Genomic DNA, 6,896 nt, shown 5'->3' on the forward strand with positions numbered 1-6,896 from the left:
CTGCTCTAGTTACCAACCCTTTATATCCTGGCAAGGGGCGTGGTTTACAGATTGGTGACCACTCCCCTGCCTCTTCCTCCTCCTCCGCATGCTGGGGCTGCTCCTGCTCATACTTAACTGGTTGTCAGGTTTTTGTGGGTACCAGTACTGCCTCAAGAACCTCAGTCCAGGAGTAAACTTCAGTTGGGTACATTTCAAATGTTATGATATTATTACAATGGAACATTGAATTTGAATGATGAAATTTTAATTTTGTTCTATAAGTTTATTCAATTTTTAGGGTTGGTAAAACAACAGATATACAGTATATGAACAGGCTCTTCGTTTCACCTGATATATTTTGTTGAATATAATTGATGGTATATATTATTAAATGTCTTTAAATGTTTCTCCGGCCTCCCTAAAATATTCAAATATCAGCAGCAGTATAAATAATTTCAGTAGTAAGACAGATATATTACAGTTATCATGGCTGTGAGACGGGATAAGACGACCTTGACGTGGTGGACACGTGGAAGCTAATTCATGCCAGAACGAGATCGTCCTCAGCTCGCCAAGACAAAAAACTTGCAGAAGACCTCAACAAGGCTGAGAACTTACTGTTACCAACGCTGTCAGTGAGATGACGGAGATCACTGGATGCAAAAAATATTTTTATTTTTAGTAACGTACACTGTTGAGCACGTCCATTTTGTTTTGATAATGCCCTAACTGTCACGTTCCTGTTCAAGAAGAATGGTCTACTCATACAAACAGCTAAAGAGATTATTAAAGTGGGAACATTATTAGTGGCATAGGGTCGAGACAGTAATGCAAAAAAATAAAATAATAATAATAATAATAAAATAGAATTATTATTTTTAAATAAAAACCAAAAAGTTTTCTTTGTAACAATAAATGGAACCAAAAACGAGGTTTTATATTTATTTTTTTGGTTTACAAACCCTCCAAAAACATATTTTTTGTACTATTACAGCAATTATAATACTGCCTTAAGCCAATCTAGCAGTACTTACCTAATGCAACTGAGTTCTATTTAAATTACCAAGTTTATTTAATTAATGAATACAACTGAAATCTACATGTTACTTTTCCATGATCTAATATCTAATACAGAAAAGATTGTACAATAATGTAAAGCATTACTATTATTGTGTCCAGTGTATGTTGGACTATGAGGTACCACACTGGTAATGGACCAGATACTGTACAGAAAGCGTCTAAACAAGCTGACAGCCTGCCACTTGAGCCTCTGAGTCTCATTGAGGAAGGCTCCAGGTCAATTTATAATAGAGGACGTAATTCGATATTTTTTGTTGTTGTTTCTGTTGACAAGTCCACACAAAAACAAGACGATTTTCATCTATGGCGCTTTTGGCGCATTTAGCGCATAACCGAAATAATACATGGTTAATAGCACCAACCAAGCCTACCTAATCTTACCTAACTTCCCAACCAGTGGGTTCTGCCTCCCGGACATTGGCATATTAAATATCTCGGTTCTCGGTCGTTTGAGAGGGAAACGTCATAGAATAAAAATGTCTTAGAATTGTCTAATCTATTGATTACAAAGAAAAAAAATCCCGAGATTCGGTTGGTGGCAACAAATGTAACAATAGCTTTTCCTAGTAGTTTTCTGATTTTCAACTCCCGATATCTCGGTTGTGGGTAAAATACACCAAAAGTGTCAAATAAAAATCGTCTTGTTTTTATCTGAGATTATTATTAAAAAGAATATGTATGAACTGTGAGAAGGAAATTAGAGCTAAATATTAACAGAACTGAAAATGCCAGGGAGAAAGAAAACAGCAGTCGTGGCTCCTTATTAAAGGTATAGATTATTGTAGTGGTTGAAGGATTTAGGACATCGAGGGTGAAATGTATATTTTGTTGGACTGTTCTGAGCAAGAATAGAACAAGAATGATGAAGCATATTGAAAACTGTTTGATGTGCACAGATGATATAAAAAAGTACCTGAGTTCAGATAAATCTAAAGATAATTTCTTGCAATACCTAAACCCAGTGTTCTGTTTAGGGGAGTCAAAAGTAACAGAATGAGAGCATTTGAGCTTGGCACGCCTCAGGAAAACGTGTTAAGTCCAATGCTCTTTAATATACTGACGTATAAGCTTATTGCTGACATTCCAGTTCAGCCAAACAAGGCTGTAATGTGTTATGCTGAAGATATCTGCATTATGAAACCGACCAAGCTCAGGCTCCAAGCCTTGCTGGATGTATTTGCTCAGAGGACTGTCGAATGTGGTCTCATAATATCTGTTGACAAGACGAGGAACCTCAATCCTCGTTCTGCTCACCCTCGGCCTCTTAACTTTAAACAAACAGCATGCCCTTGGAACTATGTAGCTCTTATAAATATCTTGGAATTAATATGAATGATGCGAACTTCGTCGACAACCTTCGCGCCAAACTAATGCAGTGCATTAAACCCCTCAGAACCCTTGTTGGCAAGGGCTATGGAATTAACATCACCTATGCTCGTACTTTCTATCTTCACTTCATTCTTTCTGTAGTTGACTATCGTGCTCTCCATCTTGTGACTATTCCGCCTAAACAACTCAACAGCCTTGAGGTAGTGCAAAATGAAGCCATGTGCATCATTCTAGGATGCCCCAAATCAACCAGAATTGTAAACATGAGGAAAGAGCTCGGGCTGCCCTCCCTATCTTAGAGGATAGCTGTACTTAATATCATGTTTTGTGTCAAACATTTGAAGAACAATGGTCCCCAAACTACAGCTCAAACTGACTTGATGTTCTATCTAAGTAATCCCGACTTTCTCGCTAACCTTCCACAAAAGACTCTCTTTGGGGCGTGGCTTCATAAAAGTGTTGCAGATCTCTTGAAACTGAATGTCCCAATCACCCCAGACAGACCCATTAATGCCATTCCTCCTTGGCTGGATATATCAGTTCCTATTAATTACACTCCTGTTGGTAGTAAGCAAATGTTGAGCACCGATGTGATGAGATGTGTCACACTAGAAACTGTTAACAGACACATAGAGAGTGAATGTTATGCTTTTACTGATGGTTATGTGCAGACAAACACAGGTAGAACAGGCTGTGCAATTGTAATATGTAGAGAAACGATGGTAGTGTCAAACAGGCAAAGGCTGAACAACTGGGTCAGCACAGCACAAAGTGAGCTATTGGGAATCTACGTAGCCACAGACTTCCTTAAAGAAAATAGAGGTGGGGTGATATTCTGTGATTCTCAAAGTGCTTTAAAATCAATGAACAAACTGTCAGGTTCTATGTCTAAAGTTGTCTGTGATATCTAAAAAAAATGTGATAACTGCCAATGAGAGCAACTTTCGTATTGAATTTGTATGGATTCCGTCCCATGTTGGAATTGGGTATCATGACTGCTGATAGACTCGCCAATGAGGCATGTAAGAAAGAAAATGTTGACCGTGACCTTGGCCTGTCCAATGCTGTACTTAAAAACATTCAAGTCAGAATCATGAACTTTGTTCTAGAAGAACAGAGAAATGCAGAAAGACCTGGTAGTTGTAGCATTAGTAAATATGAAAAAAAAAATTGTGGCAAGAGGTACCGGTATGGCCAGCATAAGAACAGAACTAGGCAATGTGATGTAGTCGTGGCCAGAATTAGGCTTGTATACAAATACATCTGGCAAGTTAGCGGCGCTGTAGCCATACCGGAACACTCAGCATGTAAACTTTGTGATAACCTTTAAAGCATACACTTTAACACTATATTATTGAATGTGTGTAAGGGCAGTAACGAGCAGGATGATTGTTCGCCGCCTGCCTGCTTGTTCGCGTCCGCCACTTGGGGAGGGGGGTAGATGGAGGTGAGAACGTGACTGCTGCATTGACACACATCATAAGAACATAAGAACATAAGAAAGTGGGATACTGCAGGAGGCTGACTGGCCCATACAGGGCAGATCCCTTTCACACCCATCCCAGCACTTCCATGTGCCTATCCAACTTCGTCTTGAAGCTCCCTAGCGTCCCCAATCCTACTATAGCACTCGGTAGCCTATTCCACATATCCACAACTCTATTACCAAACCAGTGCTTGCCTATATCCTTTCTGAATAGGAATTTATCTAATTTAAAGCCATTTGTTCTAGTTATTTCGTTATTACTGAGCTTCAGAACATCTTCCATTTTACCCTTGTTAATCCCACTTACCCACTTGTACACCTCTATCATATCTCCTAACTCTACGCCTCTCTAATGAATGTAAGCCTAAGCTTTTCAGTCTTTCTTCATATGGAAGGTTTTCTAATATTATGGATCATTTTTGTCATTCTTCTTTGTACTCTCTCCAAAGAATCTATGTCCATTCTATAATAAGGACACCAAGACATAATCCATGTGTATTTTCCACCTAATGCTAGGTAAGTTTCAAGATAACGTCAGCAGTTCTGTTACTCACAGACCTAGATATGAACCCAGAATCCTGTTTTGCCTTTATTTGCGAACGCTAATACGTGTTTTCCTGAGTTTCAAGTCGTTTGCTAACAAATACACCTAGATCTTTTTCTAAACTGAGTTTTCTATTTCCGTGTTACCTAGTTTATACTTAACGCGTTTGTATTCGTCTTCCTATCTGTAGTACCTTGCATTTTATCAGTATTAAAATTCATTTGCCAGTCTGACCACTCATGTAAAGGTATCTAGATCTCTTTGAAGAGTATTCAAAGTCACTGTCTAATTTATCCTCTCCCCATTTTGGTATCATCTGCAAATTTACTAATCCTACTAGTTATACCTAAATCAAGATCATTAATGAATATAACAAACAGCAGAGGGCCTAATACAGATCCTGGGGAACTCCTTTTTGACCGCACCCCAGTCTGACTTTAATCCATTTATGCTGACTCTTTGTTTCCTACCAGTTAACCATGACCTAATCCATTTTAATAATCCACCTATTCCATGTGCTTCTACCTTCCTTATCAATCTCTCATGAGGGACTCTATCGAATGCTTTACTGAAATCTAAATAAATTATATCATATGACTTATCATTATCTACCGCTTCATATACTTCTGAGAAAAAGCTAAGCAAATTTGTGAGACAAGAACGTCCCTGGGTGAACCCGTGCTGAGAAGAATGAATCAAGTTGAATGTTTCAAGGTGGCTTCTGATTTTTGTAGCAATAATTGACTCCAGCAACTTGCCCATGATTGACGTGAGACTAATGGGACGGTAATTTGATGCTATTGATCTATCACCCTTTTTGAAAATCGGAACTACATTTGCAAGTTTCCAAGCTTCTGGCACTAGGCCCGATTCTAATGACTTATTAAATAAAACTGCTAATGGATTACTCAACTCATCTCTACATTCTTTTAATATTCTAGCATATACCTCGTCTGGACCAGGCGATTTATGAGGCTTCAGTTTGTTAATTACTTTAAGCACATCGTTACTAGTAATATTGATATTCATCAACATATTTTCTATACTGTCGTTATATACCTTATGAACTTCTGGAAACTGTGCCGTCAGTACAGCTACACTACCTCGCTGTTCGTTCAAATTCTGGTTGTGATCTCATCATAGGTCCTGGACTCGTGGGCTGTTTCCTCAGACCTTCACAAATCGACTGTCAATCTCCGGACACCTACCCCAACCACTACCGCGGCTGCCACGTCATCGCCAGTTCCTCCACACCCTCTGTGCACCTGGCCATGGCCATTTCTCCTATGTAGCAAGACATCGCCCGCCGTCGCTCAACCTAGGAAGCTGACTTGACCCCCCCCCCAGAGCGGATCACTGCTTTCCAGATCCTTCCCCAGGAAACCCGTCACGTTGGACACGAAGAATATAATTCGGTCAAAAAACTGTCAACAACAATTATTACAATGTAAGTAAACGTCATTTTGATATAACATTCCTTAACATAATGAACTTGACACAATAATACAATGGTGGGATCTCATATATGCACTAATGTTCCGTTAATGGACTTACGTGTTACGGGTCTAAGGAGAGGTATAGGTGTTCCCTGTGCGGCTCCAAAGCGTTTTCTGACCCTTATAGTAGAGGGAACCACCAAGGCACCAAGCGGCATCTTGTTCTTATTAACAGATCAGCAAATTCTAGGGTCTCAGCCATGTAAACAACCGCCGGCACCTCCACTCTCTCTCTCTCTCTCTCTCTCTCTCTCTCTCTCTCTCTCTCTCTCTCTCTCTCTCTCTCTCTCTCTCTACAACCTCACTACCCAGTTACTGCCGAAACTTAAATATATCCTGGATTTTTCTCATGGGTGGTAACACTCCTTCTGTTGAGGGAGTTGACCAAAGGCGAGGCCTCCTCCAAATGACAAAGTTTTACTACAGGGCGCACCATCTCACCACGTGCAGTCTTTTCCTTGACGCGACGTACAAGTCCAACATCATCTGGCTTTACTTCAATTAATTATCCTGCCTAAGGGCCACTGATGTCTATGTGTGTGTTCTCCAGTGACAATTACCATGTCGTTGAGTTGAAAGTTTCGTCATGGAGTGAGCTATTTTTAGTGACTGCGCAGCAGTCACTAAAAACTGTTTCGCTAGAAACTGTGCGTGTTTCCCTCGTCTGTGATAAGATTCTTCAATTCGCAGGCCACCTAAAGGCAGACCACGTTTCAATCCCGGGCGTAAGAGGTGGTTGGGTGTAGTTGCCTCCAGATCATTGACGTCCTCCGACACGGGAGTAATAGGCCGCTCGTTCACCACTGCTTCCAGTTCGCAGAAGAGCGGCTACAGGCGTTCGTCGTCCAATATTTGTGATTCCACGATCGCTCGGAGAACCTTTTTCACCGTCCATATTTGACGTTCCCATATGCCCCCCCAACCCCAAATGTGACGCTGTGGGTTGGTTGAAAAACCCAGTCTATCTATTTCCTTAGGG

This window comes from Homarus americanus, unplaced genomic scaffold (genome assembly GCF_018991925.1).
Source record: "Homarus americanus isolate GMGI-L3 unplaced genomic scaffold, GMGI_Hamer_2.0 scaffold30858, whole genome shotgun sequence".
NCBI lineage: Eukaryota > Metazoa > Arthropoda > Malacostraca > Decapoda > Nephropidae > Homarus > Homarus americanus.